The sequence below is a fragment of the Leptonychotes weddellii genome, chromosome 1, assembly GCF_054177405.1.
Source record: "Leptonychotes weddellii isolate Sample4059 chromosome 1, ASM5417740v2, whole genome shotgun sequence".
In the NCBI taxonomy this organism is placed as follows: Eukaryota; Metazoa; Chordata; class Mammalia; order Carnivora; family Phocidae; genus Leptonychotes; species Leptonychotes weddellii.
Genome location: NC_138369.1, coordinates 119,628,456 through 119,646,137, shown reverse-complemented (window position 1 = coordinate 119,646,137; position 17,682 = coordinate 119,628,456). Strand labels below are relative to the sequence as shown.

Sequence of the window (17,682 nt, the reverse complement as noted above, 5' to 3'; positions counted from 1 at the left end):
GAGACTTTCCTTGGCTTTGAGATATTTACAGCCAAAAATTGTAGCAAACATCTAGTAATGCAACTGATTCTTGTCCATAGGAATGTAAATGAATCATGTCTGGTGGAATGCAGTGGATTATTAATGGTCTGTGGATACTGATTGGTTTTGCCCCTAGTTACACATTCATTTTGGCACGCCATCATTCCTTATTGTCTACGTATATACGTGCTCTTGGAATTTTCCTTCTAGCATCTTACTGGTTCCCTCATTAATTAATGAGTTAAGTACAATATTTGACACACATTCATTTTATATGTATATAAATCATTATTTTACCCCCTTTAAAAAAGTATCCTTTAACATTCTAAATATCTCTTTAAATTTATGCACTTCTTTCCATCGCAATAACCCTTCCTAGCACAGCTCATCTTCACTGTTGCCTAGATTTTTTTTTTTTTTAAAGAGTTTACTTATTTATTTGACACAGAGAGAGAGCACAAGCAGGGGGAGCGGGAGAGGGAGAAGCAGGCTTCCCGCTGAGCAGGGAGCCCGATGCGGGGCTCGATCCCAGAACCCTGAGATCATGACCTGAGCCGAAGGCAGTCGCTTAACCAACTGAGCCACCCAGGCGCCCTTGCCTAGATTATTTTAACAATCCCCTAATTGTAGCCTTGTCTCTAGTCTCTCCATCCTATTCCATTCTCTCCATAGCCAGAGTGCTTTTTCTAGCATGTAATTCTGAACATACAACTTAACTTTGTAAAATCTCCTGCTCCTAGAATCAAGTCCAACCCTCTTGGCATGATTTGCTTCTCTAGCCTCATGTTTGGGATACAGCCCTGCAATTCACATTTCAGTTCTCGGAATTCACTGCCCTCTCTCTTCTGGGCACTTGGAGTCCCCTTTGCATGCAATGCATTCTGTACCACCGTCTTCCCACCCATCTCTTGATTGTTCTTTAGGGTTCATGTTCCTGGATCACTCAAGTCTGGGTGAGATGCCCCATTTATGTCCTCCTCTAGCAGCCTATACTCACTGACCCCTTGATCCCCTCCCCCCACAACACAGATCTCTCTACTATAATGACTCTTTGACTAGCTCCCCTACTAGACTGTAAGTTCTGTGAGGGCAGGAGCCATAGCTGGGTTGTTCACCACTATATCCCAGGACATGATACAGCATCCCGCACATAGTTGTCATTCAAGAACATATGCTGAAAGCTGTGTTCTCCACAGGGTCCCAGGATAATAACAGGAACTTTCCTATACAAATCCTTCTGTGACCCACCCCACCCCTCCCCAACACAAAAAGCATAGGTTACACTCAAATAGAATGCGTGTACTTCAGTTTTAGGCTTTTATTTTATGGAGTCCGAGTGAAATATTCAACTCATTTGCTTTTTAAATCGTGAACAGTTCCATAAAATGGCCATTCCTAGGAGAGATGAAAGACAGTTTTTACTTTCTCTATGGCAAGAAAAAGGGAATGGGAGAAGAAAAAAGCATGAGGAAGGAAAGAGAAGGCTAGAATCACGTGAAATGACCACAGCACACACGCTCAGCCTTTTGTCGAACACTCATTAGGTTCTATAATGACCCTCATTATATCCATGGGGGGACACTTAGAAGTGTTCAGTAACTTAAAGGGCATAGATAGCTAATAGATGGGACTGCCACAACTCACCTCTCTGACTTCAGAAGCCAAGCTATTAATCACGTTGAAAGAGTGGAAAACAGAAGTTAGAAAAACTATGTTTAGGCAAGATAAATTATTGACAAAGCTTGGTTTCAGTAGTACCTACCAAGTACTTGGTTTACCTTTGCTAGGGGTTTGCAATTCTAGATTTCTCTTTGATATTCACACGTAACTTGGAATAATTTTGAGTGATTTAACACAAAGAACATACTCTCTTACACTAATGTTAGTAAGGTCTTTCTTAAGAAGGCCAATTCCTTGGGGCGCCTGGGTGGCTCAGTCGTTGGGCATCTGCCTTCGGCTCAGGTCATGATCCCAGGGTCCTGGGATCGAGCCCTGCATCAAGCCCTGCATCAAGCCCCGCATTGGGCTCCCTGCTTGGCGGGAAGCCTGCTTCTCCCTCTCCCACTCCCCCTGCTTGTGTTCCCTCTCTCACTGTGTCTCTCTCTGTCAAATAAATAAAAATCTTTAAAAAAAAAAAAAAAAAAGGCCAATTCCTTACCCAGAGTATGTTGCCTCTGTCTCTAAAGGAGGCGAAAAGGTGGTCCCTCTTACTATCTTATAACTCTGAAAGTACTAGTAAGACACACATTTTAGAGTGTACCATTATAAAAGCAAATTAATGGTATTACAAAAACTCGAGAAATAGAGAAAAAAATAATTCTATCACCTTAACTCAAAAAATTTTGGCATACTTCCTTCAATTTTTTACTTGAAAAAATCATAAACGTAACTCTGTGCTACTCTTGAAACTTTGACTCCAGTCTCTTTTCTCTTACCAAAACATCATACACATTTTTCATTTGCGCAGATTACATCACCCTCATTTTAAAATGGCAGCATATATTCTATTAATTGGCTATTAACTATAGTTGACTCTGGTTATTTTTCTTGTTCCATAAAGTCACTGCGAACAGTGGATTAGTGGATCCTGAACCACACAGCTCCTAGGAGAAATACAGGGGTAGGTTTCTGGTCACAACATTTTGTCAGCTGATCAATACATAACCTTGTTTTATGTGTGTTTCTATTTAAAGACACTTTACTTCATATACATTGTTGATTCATTAATGCTGAATTCATGGCCAATGGCACAGTAATCATGCCTCAACGAAGCATATTTTCTCTGTAAGGCATATCACAGCCTTCTTGCACCTAGGAATACTGGGCAACACTTCGGCACTATGCCTGGGGCTATTTTAAACAGCAAAATCACCAACAAAAAGCACAAAAATGAAAAATACAACACCAAATCGACTTTAAAAAAAAAAAAGATTTATTTATTTACTTGAGAGAGAGAGAGCATGGAGGGACAGTGGGAGAAGGAGAGAAGCAGACTCCCCGCTGAGCAGGGAGCCTAGGGCTTGATCCCAAGCCCCTGAGATCATGACCTGAGCCAAAATCAAGAGTTGGTGCTTAACCAACTGAGCCACCCGGGCGCCCCACGAAATTGACTTTGAGAAGGCACTTGTTTACAGTATGAATGTTGAAACATGAAGGGAGAGAGCATCACCTTGCTCCATCTGAACTGGGAGTGTGTATTTCAGGCAACTCAAATTTTTCTCTGTTTTGCACATGTCTGTCTGTGAATGACTGTAAAAGCACCCCAAGTATTGATTTGGGGTTTAAAAATAAATTTTAGTGAGTAGGTGAATTAACAAATACACAATCTGCAAATAGTATCAACTGTATTTTCCTACTGTTGAACAGTTGGGCTATTTTTCCTATTAAAATAATACTATGATTAAATCTTTAGGCCTAAAACTTCCTCCTCTTTTAGGAGTATTTCCTTAGGAACTACTGGGATAGTTATAATTTTGGCAAAGCCTACTCCGTGCAGTTCTTGGAATGGCTCATGTCGAGATTCTTCAGATCCTCACTGCTTTCAAAGTGTGGTCCAAGGACTACTGACATCAGCATCACCAGCATTAGAAACGCTGACAAAAATCAGCCAAGACAAAGTGAATCAGAATCTGGTTTTTAACAAAATCCAAGGTGATTCCCTTGCACACGAGCAGTCTGACAAGACCTACTATAAACCAAGGATTCTCACACTTGAGTACTCAACAGCATCACCCAGCCTGCTTGTTTAGACACAGCTGCCTGGGCACCCCCCATCCCCAGCATCTGATTCAGAACATCTGGGGAGTGGCCTGAGCATCTGCATTTCTAACAAGTTCCCAGGTGATACTGATGGTCCTGGTTCTAGGACCACACTTTGAGAACCACAGTGTAAGCTGCTTCATGAGTAGGTCTCTTGCAGGATTTAAACTTGCAGTTTTTAAACCGGTAATACGTCTTTTTTGCAGGGACGGCGGGAAGGGTGGGAAAATAATCGATACATAGCTCATCAAAAGAAATGCACACCAGGGGCACCTGGGAGGCTCAGTCAGTTGAGCGTCTGCCTTCAGCTCAGGTCATAATCTCAGGGTCCTGGGATCGAGCCCCGCATCAGGCTCTCTGCTCAGCCACAAGTCTGCTTCTCCCTCTCCCTCTGCCATCTCTCTCTCTCTCATAAATAAATAAAATCTTAAAAAAAAAAAAAGAAAGAAAGAAAGAAATCCACACCAGGTTTTGTGGAGGCGAGCTAGCTAGCCAGGATGGTTAGACCTAGTCATGGTTGGTGGGGGGAGGCCAATATGGTTGCGTCAACTGAGAAATAGAAATAAAGAAAAAAAATTGTTTTTTTCTCTTGTTATTTGGTACTTTATACAAAATCTAATATTAAAGTATCTGAAAAAAACTTATTGAGTAGTTTTTCACAAACCATATTTTATGAATTATATACAAAAATAGGATAATCTGAAGAATCTGCTTGGTAAAAAGTGTCAAAGAATTTTTTTTTTTTTTTACTTTTTTAGTTTCCTGTGATAATATACAGTAATGAAAGGATAAGCCCCCAAACCAGGCCCACAAGCTTAGTTTGCTTTGGCAAATCCTTAGCTGCAACCACCCAGGAATAAGCCAGAAGAGATTTGTCTTAGAAGATGGAAGCCCTGAGACTACAGTTTCCTCATTCTGAGCCTTCAGGTCAATCCCCATGCATAATTGTTCTCTGGCATAAAGACATCTCTGGGTACAAGCCATATGCATCTCAGGTAAATCACAATTACCATTTCACATTGCTCTTGAGCTTGGCGAAGATTTAATGAAGTATAGTCAGTCTCCTGGATAGGTACTCCCTTGGAGTGACTCCCTTTCCCTTACCCTAGGGGACCTTTTTGCTCTGCATTAATAATGAAGTTCTCTTGGTCATTCCTTTTCCCTTTCCAGACTTGGTCCAAGGCTTTTAGAATCTGGGTGGCTAGTTGTTCTTTGGTTTTTAAAACCATGCCACAGCCTTTTTAATAGTTAGCAGGAAAAAGACGGAGGCCATTTATAAGACCATCTGTGGCAAAAGCAGTTTGACTCTAGCAAAAGCCAGTATCAAAGGTGTAAGATTCAGTTAAAGGAAGCCCTTATCAATGTAGATGACCTTGTGATCAAAGGAGAACCGGTGATGGGGAGTGAGTACTGTTTCAAAGTGTTACGATATTTTCTCCAATCAGGGCTTCTGCCATAATAGAAAACATAAAGGATTATGTGATTGTTTCTCTTGAAGAAATCTACTCTGGTCTCCAGGTCTCTGAGAATACTTAAAGGTTAGATTAAAGCCTGGCTTTGATCATTAACATAAGCAGTATAAAGCAAATGTTCAGTTATTTTTGATTAGGCAAACAGATGGAAGGGGTTCTGTTCAAAAATGGCCGGAAGCAGGAGGAGGAAGATAGGGGGTGGGGTGGGGCGGGGGAGAACCTGGCAAAGGAGTACAGTTTCTTTTCACATTGGCTCTTGAGCCCTAGCTGCTGCAGTATCAGGTGGGTATTTCCCAGGAGTTTCTGTGCTTAGCAAAGGTTTTAAATGAGTCTGTACTTTTAGGCCTAGAGAGTAGTGACTGAAAATATCCAAAGGTATGTTGCATCTGTTTCTTCTTAGTGTGCATATGTATTTGAATTTGTTCCGTGAGAGGAAATAATTGGTGAGTAATTAGTAAAATGTTTAATCTCACTTTAATCAAAAGATTATCTTCCCTGGAAAAAGCAACCATGGCTTTGTATTTTGGTGGGCTTGATCTCACTAGTCTCGATTATCCATGGTTACCCGCGCCTGCGGATAGCCTCATGCGTCCCATCAGAGGCAGACAGGACAGCTACCACGAATGCAGGCACAGTGCCTCGGGGTAATAAGAAGCCTCGGTGGGCTTATTTTGCAAATGGAGCCCTCTTTAGTAATAGCAACTGTGACAGGCCTCTTTAGGACTCTAAATGAGTCTTTTTTTTTTTTTTTTCCTCCATTCTGGCTCCCAAATCCATTCTCTTTGATTTAAGATGGAAACTGCTCTCCTCACTGCCACCTGCCCATGGTGAACCATCAGCCCAACCACAGGCTCCCTGGGCTCTGTCTCCCCACCCCCCACCCCTTTCTTTTTTCTGTCACTTTTCTCCAGGCCTTTGTCTTTGACTATTTCCTAAGCCTTTTTTCTACTTCTCTGGCTTTTTTGGAATTTAGAGTTTCACTAAAATGTCCTCCTAGTACTGCTCAACTATTACCCCAGCCCAGGAATTCAGTACAAATTAGCAGATTGAAAACAATTACCATCTGTCATTGGGAAATCCTACATTGTTTTTCTCTAATTTTTAAACAACTAAAATTGCACATTTACTACACCTTCTCTGTAATACATGATTGCGTTTTGCAAGATGGTTTTACCACACTGGTACACACAAAGTATTATTACCAAATGGAACCCACTATCTGAAATTATTGTAGCTGTTAGGACTAGACATGAGGCCTCTCTGCTTGACTATTATACAAATGAAAAAGAATACAAGAAAAATTCTAGACTGATGAAACGAACACTAAAATGGAAAGGATGTTTTCTGTTTTGTAATTTTTATAATTTATCTTTTTCCTTGACAAAATCTGCAAACTCAAAACACCAATCCATCAACCAACTTGTTATTTGGAGAATTCCAGGAAGAATAATTTTCAAAAGCTGGCAAATCTCATACAAAATACCAACATCTTATTTTTTTCACAAAACTCTTTTTTTTTTTAAAGACTGGTTGTACCATTTATGGATTTAGTGGTTTGCATTTTCTTACTTAATATAGTCTTTCACCCTTCATCGTGCTTCAGCCTGATTTAAAGAATGATAGGAGGTAGTGAGAGATGGACAGAAGGAGCCAGTGTGATCACTTTGCGGGACTCCATCCTAGGACCCTGGGATCATGACCTGAGCTGAAGGCAGACACTTAACCAACTGAGCCACCCAGGCACCCTGAATTTTGCTTAAGAGCACTAAAAAAGGTCAGATCAAAGAAAGGCTGTAACACACAACCAAACTAAGGTTATTAGATTATCTGTTGCCATATTCCCTATTAGCCCAGACCACCAAATCACCAGTCTAATGGAAGCTCTCTCTTGACCACAAAGAATAATCGCCAAGACAAGTGACCTTTATATGGGCCTGCCTAAAGGTGGCAAGGTCAGATCTCGTCAGGATTCTATTTCCTGCTTATGAGGAAGTCCGTGGGCAAATCTCAGTGACTTAACCTTTCTGTGTCTCACCCAGATATCTCCATCTGAAACACTCATAACATTTTCCCCTCCTCCTCAGCTGTAGCAGTATCCCAATGGAGGCTAAACTTCTAGAAAAGTACTATGAAAGAACTGGAGTAAAAGTAGATTTTAACCAGATTGTCTTAGAAGTTGTCACTTGTCTGTTTGATGTTGGTAATAATGAGATTCCAAGAATGTTACAATGTTAGAGTTAGAAAGGACATTTGAGATCACTAAAAAAAGTCTTCATCTCATATTTTGAAATGAAAGCTAAAGACAAATTTTAAAAAATTTGAGAGAATTGTCTTGCCAAGGATGATCTGATATGGCTACATAGGTACTTACTGCCTTAGTCCGATTCTTTTTCCATTGCATCTTTGTGCCTTATAAAGCAGGCAAATAGAAAGCACATTGATTTTATCCATTTTAATATAAGTAATCTTTAAGATAAAGAAAGAAGGTAGGTATATGGTTGCATAAAAGAACCTCATTATTAAAAACTTTACAAAGTTTCAATTCATCCTCTGTTCAACGTGGCGCATGCAAATCTTCTGCTAAAGCGTAATAAGCACAAGATATTTAAGCCTACACTGGTGGTTCTTTGCTTGCTTCATCTGAGAACTAGAACACATCCTCCTCATTGACTATCACTTACCATGCAGAAATTCTCAGTGGTGACATTATGAAAGGACATTCCCCCAGCCCCCCCCCACACACACATCCACCCCCATACTTAGAAGGATTTATCCTAATAGGGCAGCAAGCAAACTTTGAAAAAGTTTCCCAAATACCACCTCTGCTCTGGCCTCTACCCAGCAGAAAAATCATTAATCAAAAAAAAAAGGGGGGGTTCTCTACAATAAACAAATGTAGACCAAAAGGAAAGTGTCTACTCTGTGCCAGACACAGGCTATAAAGTGATGAACAAACAGTGAATACTAAATATTCACTCTGAGTTTTAGTCTTAGAGCAGCTCTCTTTGTATACCCATTGTGCCTGATTTGTCAACCACCGACCCCTGGGTTTGATAGTTCCTTAAGCTCTCTGAATCTCTCTGAATCTATATCCGTAAATACAGCATACAATGAAAAGTCCCTTTCTTAAATTTTATTTTAATTTAATTATTGTTTAAGTAGGCTCCACACCCAACACGGGCCTTGAACTCACGACCCTAAGACCAACAGCCGCATGCTCTACTGATTGAACCAGCCAGGCACCCTGAAAAAGTTCCTTTTTGACTTTACCCCACCCCCAGCACACTTTATTCATCCCCCACCTTTACACTTCTCTTTAACATTTACCACTGCCTAAACTAATTTACTTCATTGTTTGTCTTCCCCAATAAAATAAGCCCCCAAGAGGGCAAGAATTTTTGTTTTTCCCCCCACTGCTGTGTACTCAGTACCTAGAACACATACTAAATGCTCAATATTTGTTGATTAAAAGAATGTCAACACTTCGACACCTACAAGTTCTATCTGATACATCCTCTTTCCCATGACAGTCTCCCCACTATCCCCTTCAATCATTCTCTCATCCCTAGTATACTGCTCCTCTGTCCTCTTAGGATTTTTCCTGCTGGCTATATCTAGGTATAGTGTAGCTAGCCTGGGCTCCATGACTAACTGTCACATGACAATCTTCATTTACACACACCCTCTTATCTTCCACCGCACCTGCTGAACCAACACTTAACCCTATATTACCCCCACCATCCAACTTATCTTCCTCCATTGTCCAGTCCAGAGCACTGCAAGAGAAGACCTTAGAGTCATGCTAGACCGAACCAATAACAAGTCAAGGTAGGCTTCAATGTTCAAAAGCCACGGTATATAGAAGAAAGAGAATGGGGTGAAGAATTAGACCTGGATTTGAGAATTGGGTATAAGGTGCACTGCCTCATGTCTTTGGCTGAGTCAGCAACCTTCCTGAGCCCGTTTTTTCATCTGTACAATGGGGGTAGTGTACCTACTTCATACCACGAGGATTATATTTTAAATGAAATAATGTATGTGAAAGCTCCCAAATTTCTAGGCATGTAGAAGTTGCTTGATAAGTGTCAGCTCCTTCTCTTCCTTTAAAGTATCTCACTAACCTCTTTGAAAATGACTAACTACTACTTAGCAAGAAAATCCATGCTCTCTGCTATGAATCTTAATTTTCCTCTCTTCCCTCCTTTCCTTATAGAACTCTATGTCTTCACTCTGTTTTCTTGATTCAGAAGTAGTGTCCCTCTTCTTTTCTAAAACTAGCTCTCTATCCATGCAAATAGTTTTTACCCTGGCTGCACATTAGAACATCTGGGGAGGGACGCCTGGGTGGCTCAGTTGTTAAGCTTCTGCCTTCGGCTCCCGTCATGATCCCAGGGTCCTGGGATCAAGCCCCACATCGGGCTCCCTGCTGCTTCTCCCTCTCCCACTCCCCCTACTTGTGTTCCCTCTCTCGCTGTGTCTCTCTCTGTCAAATAAATAAATAAAATCTTTTTAAAAAATCATCTGGGGAGCTTTTAAAAAAATGCAGATGTCTGGGCCCCACCACAGACCAATCAGATATGACTCTCTGGAGGCAGGAGCATGGTATCAGTATTTTTTTTAAGTTCCCTGGTAGGGTGCCAAGACAATTCAATGGGAGAGAGAACAGTCTTTTCAACAAATATTGCTGGAACTGGATATCCTCATTCAAAAGAATGCAGTTGAACACTTCCTTATACCATGCACAAAAATTAACTCAAAATGGATCACAGACATGAATGTAAGAGCTAAAACTATAAAGCTCTTTAAAAAATAGGGATAAATCTTCATAACCTTGGGTTAGGCAAAGTCTTCTTGGATAGGACACTAAGAGCACAAGCAACTACAACAAAAGTGAAGAAACTGAGTTTCATCAAAATTTAAAAATGTGGCGCTGCAAACAACATCACCAAGAAAGTATAAAGACAACTCACAGAATGAAAGAAAATATTTGCAAACCATATATCTGATAAAGAACTTGTAACTAAAACATATCAAAGACTCTTAAACTCAATAATAAAAAGAGAAATAAATTTTTTAAATGGGCAAAAGATCTGAATAGACATTTCTCCAAAGAAGAAATACAGAGGGCCAATAAGCGCATAAAAAGATGCTCAACATCATTAACCATTAGGGGAATGTATACCAAAACCACAAGGAGATAGCACTTCAAATTCACTAAGATCCCTCTTATCAAAATTAGAGACACTAAGAAGTGTTGCCAAGGATGTGGAGAGATTGAAAGCCTCATATACTGCTGGTGGGAATGTAAAATGGTGCAGCTGCTTTGGAAAACAGTTTGGCAGTTCCTGAAAATGTGAAACATATAGTTATCATAGGACCCAGCAATTCCACTGCTAGGTATATACTCAAGAGAAATGAATACATATGTTCACACAAAAACTTATATGCAAATGTTCATAGCAGCATTATTCATAACAGCCAAAAAGTAGAAACAACCCAAATGTCCATCAAGTGATGGATGGATCAGTAAAACATGGTATATCTGTACAATGGAATATTATTCCACAATAAAAGGAATGAAGCCTGATATATGCTATAACATGGAGAACTCTAAAAACCTTATTCTAAGGGAAAGAAGCTAGTAATGAAAGACTGTATATTATGTGATTTCATTAATATGAAATGATCAGAATAGGCAAATCTCTGTATAAAGAACGAAGATTAGTGGTTGCCTAGGGCTGGGGGGCTGAGGGGAAATGAGGAGTGACTGCTAATGTGTACTGGTTTGTTTGTTTGTTTGTTTACAATGATAAAAATATTTTACAATTGATTGCGGTGATGGTTGATCAACTCTAAGAACATACTGAACAAACAGAGAGACAGAAAGTTCCCCAAGTAATTCCAGTCTTTACAATACTATATATGTATGGTATCTTACCTTCTACATTCCTTAGGAGGAAATATGGCATCTTCTAAATCTTTCTCTCCTCCCATATTCTTAAGGAATAAGAGAGACACAGCAGGAGGGTGATATCTCTTAAATGACTTTTTTTTTTTTTTTAAGTAAAGAGTGTTCTTGGTGAATGTTTTTTATTTTAATCAAAATTGCAAGAGTCAGGCTGCCACCTGGCAGCATCGGTCATCTTGACTATCTTGATTCACTTGAGCTCCCCAAGCAATTAATTCAGCTGTAGCCCAGAGAGAGAGGGTAGGTAGACAGTGCAAACCAAACTGACCGGTTCTGCCATCCAAAGTACTGTTGTTCTGTCCTCTACCAGTGGATGTGGCCTCTGGTCCTTAGGAACCATGCTTTTGACAGTTCCCCAGGATAGGGCTCTGGTTTGACTGACTTTGTTTACTAAATAAATTAATTCCTACTTCTGGAGTAGCTTCAATTTTGAAACAGAAAGCCATCTATTGACAGTCACTGATACACAGGATTTTATTGTTTGATATTAAACAATTAAGAGTTATTGTTTTTTTTTCCCCTACAAGTACACTATACAGGAAAATAAATATAATCTAGAATACAGCCACTAGGAGTGGAGAGAGAGGGAGATTCTATATCTACTCTGTGCCTTAAAGGGATAGTTTTACTTTAATAAATGCAAAGTGCGACTGTATTTCTTTCATGGAAATAAAGCCCTCTTGCCAAAACGTATAGAAAAGACAGAATCTGATGAACATTTCTTGAGTTTGATTATATAAACACATTAAAAAAAAAACCCTGAGTTCAGTCTTTTGATCTAGCAATGATCTAGACTTCAATAATTTGAAATAAGTTTGCAATTGCTACTTTCAACAAAGTCTGAAAGTATACAAAAGAAGAAAATGATGAAGTAAGCTTAGATGCTTACAAATACAGGGAAATTGTGTCATTTGTTCAACCCAGCATATAAAAAAATAGCAAAATATGAAACCATAGTTGTCTGAGTAGAGGACAAAGATCTGATTTAGAATGAGGCAGAAGTTTTCCCTTCTATAGCTCTAGTGAGTTCAGTTGCACCCAGAAAAACAAAATGAATAAGGGCAATGCCAGATGAGAAACAAAAGAAAACTCCAAATCCTCAGGTAATTTTGAATGAGTTTACAGTTGGAAGATTCACTAATAATCTTCAAATTAGATCATCTGAGTCCTAATTTAGAAGCCCTATTTCATGAGAAAAGATTATAATAGGAAAATCTCAAAACTAAGTATTGATTATACAAGGTAAACATGACAAGGCTGGATGATAAGAAATTAACAGACACATTTTGCTTTCCCTCTCACTGGAGACGTGGACCAGGTACACGCTGCCGACTAGAATATAATTTGCTCAAGTGAGGGAGGTGGAAAATGCTATTAGGTTATCTAGGTTGAGGAGCTGCCCTGGGGCAGAACATGTCACAGTGTCCCATTCCTCTTCCTTATCATCCCAACTTTCACCAGAATATAATCCAGAACCTTGGAAAATAAATATGATCACAAATACTAACTTTTTGTTGAAACTCCAAGCAAAGTATCAAACCTTAACTTAATACATGGAACATACCAGAACTTTTCCATGTTTGCCAAGTACAGGGGGATAAACTATTTTCAGCTGAGAGTTCATCTTCAGAAAACACTCATATGCATTTCTATGCAATATAATTATGGAATATATTACGAAACCACTTCTTAATTTTTGTTCGGGGATATTTTACAGATCAGGATTTAAGGATCATTCCCCTTTTGCCTCTGGTGCAGGCTTTCAAGTTTTTGAAAATATAAATAAAAAGCACAGAGTGACAGAAAGAGCTGCAAAGATGTATAAATACACTCCTGTGACTCCCATAATAAAAGCTTTCGGGGGGAAAAAAAATGGTCGGACAAGTATTCATCTTCCCCAGATTGCAAGCTCAAGACCCTGACTGGTACACAATTATGAAACAAAGGGGAGGTGAAGGGTGACACACAACAGAAAGGGCAGCAGAAAGGAAGACCAGAGCTCAGCAGGCTAGAACCTGCTCCGTCTAGCTGGCCCGGCTTCCCCCCCAGCACCTTTCTGGTACCAGTTCGGGGCTTTGCCTCTCACGCGACCCACATCCTCTTCTCCGAGAAATGAATCTCCCTTTAAGGAAAGCCAAGCCAGCATCCAGAGGTAACGTGCAGAACCGTAAATGAAAAATGTCCACGTCTAGCAAGCAAGCAGACGAGCAAAGGGAAAACCAGCTGTCAGTTTCGAAGGCTCCGAGCTCTAACGGGGTTTCAGGTTACTCTTTCGCTCTTTCTCACCGTGTCTCCCTCAATAATACCAGCTTTCTAATCAACTCAAATCTCAAATACCTTCTCCATCTGTCCTTGTGAAATAAATGCTGATGAAACAGAAAAAAAAAGAGTGTGATACTCACAACAATGAAGAATTCCTACACATGCCGTTCCATTTTCTTGCTTTAAAAAGATGGAAGGTTAATTTAAAAAGCCTTGCAGAATTAGAAAAATAAGGGGGAGGGGGATTCCACCCACACAATCCTCCAGCCCACCGCAAAGAAGCCCAAAGGCTTGCTGACGTCACAGATTCATGAATGGATGTAAATTGGGCCGGTTTAGGATTCCGCACAGACTTCGCTGTAGTGTGTGCCATGAAAAAGAAAGGGAGGGTCCAGAGCAGGCCGGACCAATAGGCTTCAGGCACTCATGGCCTGCCTTCTTTTAGGAGGAATCTGGTCAAAGAATAAACAGAGCCCGCCAATCAGGCGTCTGCCACTGCCTTAAGACAGACTGGCAGCTAGAGGGGGTGCGGGAAGGGAGGGGGGTGGCGGGGGACGGGAGTGTGTGTGTGTGTGTGTGTAGCTGTGATAGTCATGAAAACATTATTATTGCTATTGAATGAGGGAATCAAAATAGAATTTCAGTGGAATTGGGGTTACCAAAAATGCATATAGAAGAATCACATTCTTTTATTCATTAGAGCTATTTTCTTTAACTCTTTTCTTGCTGTCCAGCAACGTGCCTGCTCCCAAGTGATAAAAACAAATCAAAGTCAGGGAAACAGTTCCTAAAACTAGTGACCAGTAAAAAATGTATGCCCTGCTCACCAAGGCTTGTAAAAGCAAAACAGTGGGGAAATATTAATGGGAATAACCTAGTGATTAAGAAATATAAATATATAAGACAATATTGCATAAATGTAATTATTTTTTAGAACAATATCATCTTGCTCACCTTTGTGATGCATCAAAGTGGGTGTGGAAGAGCAATGCTGCATTTAAATAAGACACAGCTCCAAAAGAGCTCTTAATGGTTCTTAGAGCAAATTTTGGTTTTAATAAGATGCCTTACTATAAACAGCAGAAACAGCTATATTAAATTCACCCAAGAGCTCATGACATTTAAAATTTTTTTTCTAATTTAGGGGCGCCTGGATGGCTCAGTCGTTAAGCTTCTGCCTTCGGCTCAGGTCATGATCCCAGTGTTCTGGGATTGAGCCCTGCATTGGGCTCCCTGCTCAGCGGGAAGCCGGCTTCTCCTTCTCCCACTCCCCCTGCTTGGGTTCCCTCTCTGGTTGTGTCTCTGTCAAATAAATAAATAAAATCTTAAAAAAATTTTTTTCTAATTTAAATAATTTTACCAGCTTTATTGAGATATAATTGATATACAAAGAAATGCACATATGTAATGTGTGCAATTGGATGAGCTTAGAGTTATGCAAACATCCTCAACACCATCACCACAGTCAAGACAGTAGACGTATCAGAGGGTTTTCTTGTGTTCCTTTGCGGGTTTTTTGGTTTGTTTTTATGGTAGGAATACTTCATGTGAGATCTACTCTCTTAGCAAATTTTGAAGTGCACAATATAAGACCACATTGTTAACTATAGGCACAATACTGTGGAGCAGATCTCTAGAACTTACTCGTCTAGTAAAACTGAAACTTTACACCCACTGAGTAACAACTCCTATTTCCCTCTCCCCCCTCCCCCCATCTCTGGCAACCACTATTGTATTCTCTGCTTCTACGAGTTTGACTCTTGTATATATCTCATAGAAGCAGAATCATACAGTATTTGTCTTTTTGTGACTAGCTTGTTTCACTTGGCATAACATCCTTCAGGCTCATCCATGTTGTCACAAATGACAGAATTTCCTTTTTTTAAGGCTGAATACATACATCCATCGTATGTATACACCACATTTTATCTGTTCATCTGCCGATGGGCACTTGGGTTGTTTCTATATGTTGGCTATTCAGTGCTGCAATGAACATGGGAGTGCAGGTATCTCTTGGAGATCCTGATTTCAGTTCTTCTGGGCATATATCCAGAAGTGTGGTTGCTGAATCATATGGTAGTTCTATTTTTAATTTTATGAGGAATCTCCATACTGTTTTCCATAGTTGCTGCACCATTTTACATTCCCACCAACATTGTACAAGGGTTCTGATTTCTCCAAACCTTGCCAACATATGTTACCCTTTTCTAAATAGTAGCCATCCTAAGAGATGTGAGGTGATATCTCACTGAGGTTTTGCTTTGCATTTCTCTGACAATTAATGATGTTGGGCACCTTTTCATATGCCTATTGGTCATATGTATGTCTTCTTTGAAGAAACGTCTATTCAAGTCCTTTGCCCATTCTTGACATTGGTTTTGGCAATAATTTCTAGAAATGACACCAAAAGCACAGGCAACAAAAGCCAAAATAGACAAGTGGGACTACATCAAACTAAAAAGCTTTAATCAACAGAATGAAAAGGCAACCTACAGGAGAAAACATTTGTAAAACACATATCTGATAAAAGGTTAATTTCCAAAATATATAAGGAACTCATAAACCATGATAGCAAAATAAAGAAATCATGATGTTTCTTTACTCTTTATTTTAAAAATGTTAGAAGTTATACAGAAGTGGAGATTAATATAATTCACTGCCCCTATACCCCATCATTTCACTTCATGATTACCAATACTTTACTAAAACTGATCACAACTTTCTTGAACTTGGGAAATCCTTGAAGCTGGAACAACACTGGTTAATATAAGGCCTCCATTATGAGGTGTCCAGTGACCAAGAACATTCTGAACAGAGATCTTACTCTCTCTCTTCATCAGACTATTTGTACAGCTGAGAGGAGAGTGGCTGCTGGTCTCTGTGTGGCTATGGAGGGTTCAAGCATGACACTAGTGACTATTGCACCCTGCTTAGCTCATTTGGAAAAACAAAATGCAACAAAACTCTCCAGCACTATTTTACACACAGCAAAGATGTTCAAGGCACTGTTCTATATACTCAAACAATAGAATATCATTGGCAAATAACAGATTCAACAAATTTCTCTAAAGGAGCTTACTGTGGAATATCACTTTGGAAAAGATAGACCGAAGTTTACCCCTGTAAGATAGGAGTGCTCAAGACAAATCAGGACTGGTACATTCCTAGTAGGCCTTAGTGCACCACATTGGTGTATATGTCCATGTACCAAGATTATTTTAGAACCCATAAATGGAAAGGAATTAAGAACATACATCTCTGTCCCTTTTAACAGCATTCAAACTAACCAGGATACACTAAAAGAATCAGATTTATTAGAAGATAATTGTTTTTTTCCCCCAAAAGGTAGTCTGTATTATTTTGTATTATTAGTATCTATTAGTTAGTCTGTATTATTATTCTGGAAAATAATACAGACTAACTAGTAGAAGGAGGCAATGTTTTTGTGGAACATGTCAACAAGATGGCCAACTCTGTTATGGAAGCCAACGATTTGCTGTAAGATTTGACAGCAACATCATTACTCAACAAGTTTACCAGGGATCAGGGTGTCTCTGGTGCAATTCAAAAAAACAGTCTGTAAACGGTTTTAAACACAGCTACCTAAGAAGTTGGCTCAATATGTAATCTGGCAAATAAAAACGAGCTGGCTCTATGGACTTGCCATTTAGTAAGTGAACTTGATCTGGGTTAGCGTGCTTCCCTGTACCACAGAAATATTAACAGGGCCAACAACAATTTCTCCTGTTGAATATCATGGGAAATCATTGGGAAGATAAGTTATCTCCCCCAAATTACAGAAACTGTAGAGGTCATTCTTGGAGGAAGCCATTGTTGTTTTTGGAACAGAAAGAAGGTAGGGAGAGGGGACCATGAGAAATGTACATTCTAGTGTGCACTGCCCAAGAACTTCCTGCAGTGATGGAAATGTTCTATAACTTGCACTAATACAGTAGCCACATGTGACTGTTTAGCATTTAAATGTGGCTAATGTGCAAGATGTCCATCAACAGATGAAGAAGATATGGTATACAATGGAATATTATGCAGCCATCAAAAAACACGAAATCTTGCCATTTGCAACGACGTGGATGGAACTAGAGGATATGTTAAGCGAAATAAGTCGATCAGAGAAAGACAAGTATCATATGATCTCACTGATATGAGGAATTCTTAATCTCAGGAAACAAACTGAGGGTT

General features: G+C 39.7%; 1 protein-coding gene across 10 annotated transcripts in view; it reads right to left on the bottom strand.

Moving 5' to 3' along the window:
- The window catches only part of MAP3K13 (mitogen-activated protein kinase kinase kinase 13), a 168,100-nt gene that overhangs the window by 78,265 nt on the left and 72,153 nt on the right, over positions 1-17,682 (bottom strand). Inside the window, exon 1 of one of the 10 annotated variants that reach the window (XM_006733391.3) lies at positions 13,623-13,941. The exons of the other annotated variants lie outside the window; for them this stretch is intronic. The gene's annotated coding sequence lies outside the window, so the exon portion shown is untranslated. Of the gene's footprint in view, positions 1-13,622; positions 13,942-17,682 lie in introns of those variants that run through there. 10 annotated transcript variants of the gene reach the window in all.